The sequence below is a fragment of the Ruditapes philippinarum genome, unplaced genomic scaffold, assembly GCF_026571515.1.
Source record: "Ruditapes philippinarum isolate M1 unplaced genomic scaffold, ASM2657151v2 ctg2741_1_1_1_1, whole genome shotgun sequence".
Lineage (NCBI taxonomy): Eukaryota > Metazoa > Mollusca > Bivalvia > Venerida > Veneridae > Ruditapes > Ruditapes philippinarum.
The window spans coordinates 155,318-157,257 of NW_026853048.1; positions in this window are offsets into that span (position 1 = coordinate 155,318).

Here is a 1,940-nt window from a genome sequence, read left to right on the forward strand (position 1 = left end):
AACTTTACTTCAGGAAATTTACAAATGATATACATTTGAATTCGAATTAGACTTTTTCTCGAAATAAAATTTCTTTTGACAAGAATTTCACAAGGCATAAATATATGAATTGTTTTAATTCAAACCCATTTAGGTTCAAAATATTATTTTGAAATTAGAAAACAAATTAAAAAATAACATATTATTTATTAATAATATATGTTCACAAAGGTTTAAAACAAATACATTGAACTTAAAAAATATATAACCTACAAAAGGTAAATTTATTTTATTAGGTTTCATTTTATACTTTTCTTTAAATTGAAGATGCCTTAATGATTATTCACCTTCTTGATCAATTTCAAGGATATTTGGATCATAACTTCAGCCACTAGAGTGTTAACAAGATTTTCGTATTTTTAGCTGTGACCTTGTTTTTGACCGGACACAACCCATATTCGAAACTGACCTAGAAATAATCAAAACAACACTCAGAACCTATTTCAAGGATGTTTGGATCAAAACTGCAGTCACTAGAGTGTTAACAAGCTTTTTCTTTTTTATCTCATGTGACCTAGTTTTTGACCCCAAATGACCCATATTCAAACTTGACCTCTATTTCATTGAGACAAACATTATGACAAAGTGTATTAGAAAAAGGAAATATCCATTAAAAAAATTATACAATATGTGACACTCTTTCTAGTGATGATGTTTACAGTATGCATGCAAGCAGATATGTATTACAAAAATAACGTTCTAAATATTTTCTAAATGTTTTCACTACATACCGATATTCGGACGCCTATTTGGTATATTATTTACGAACAGCACAATGTCCTTAGTACTAATTCAGACTTTGAAATAATTATAAATTGAAAGAAAGTTTTGTTACACGTTATTTTCATTTATTCGACTAAAAATGAAAAAGAAATTGTAATTAGCAGGTTTAAGTGGAATCATTTTCAAACGTTTAGCAATCATTAATCACTTAGTCTTTTTTATCAATAAAAAATGAAAAGGTCAATTCAGAAATAAACACAATATTGTACACAATATTTTTAGAACATTTTAATGACTTTAGTTCTCAGAAATTGTTTCCTATTACAAAGGATTTGTAAATTTTTGCTAAATTTCATTAGAGAATGCTTTTTCTATTAAAACACGCTATTATTATATATAATTATACACAGTATAATATGAAAAATTAATAATGAGTTATACTTGCGACCTTGTCAAAATGTCAAAGATTATAAGCGGTAAATTAATTTTCGAGCTGATTAAAGTTACTGTGCAGTTAAACCATTATTTCTGTTTCATAAAATAACCTCTATATTTTACGTAACCTTATAAAAATTATTTAGAAACATTCATAATTGAATGCAAGCTGTACATGCTATTGGAAAAGATGTCTTGTAAGTGTTATGTTCATCAATCTTCACGTTTATGAAATACTAAAAGGACTATTTGCCTATTTCGTGAATTTCGAAATTAAAGATAGCCCTTGGTCTAATGTAAAAGTATCGAAAGTAAAAGTAAAAATAACCAGACTTCGACGGAAACGTACGGGAGCATTATTTATAGAAATCAGAATGCCTTTCTGAATCTGTACTTGTGACTGAACCAATATTTTAAATACTAAAAAACTGATTTGTTGTCAAAATGATATCGTTTCATAAACTTTTTAGAAATATCTTTTACACCATTGCATTTATTCTTGAGCTGCATAGGATTAAAAAATATACTAGTTTTTTCTATAATCAGACTTGCCAATTTCTAATCAATACTCGCACAGCGGACTCTGACAGTACTAGTGACAATAACTTATTTATCAATTTCCAAGAAAATTGTTGTCAATTTATGACAGATGAAGACGTCTTACAGGACACGCAATGACAACTTGTTATAATATAAATATCTTTATGTACTTCAAAATACGACGTCGTCGATGAATAAATGAA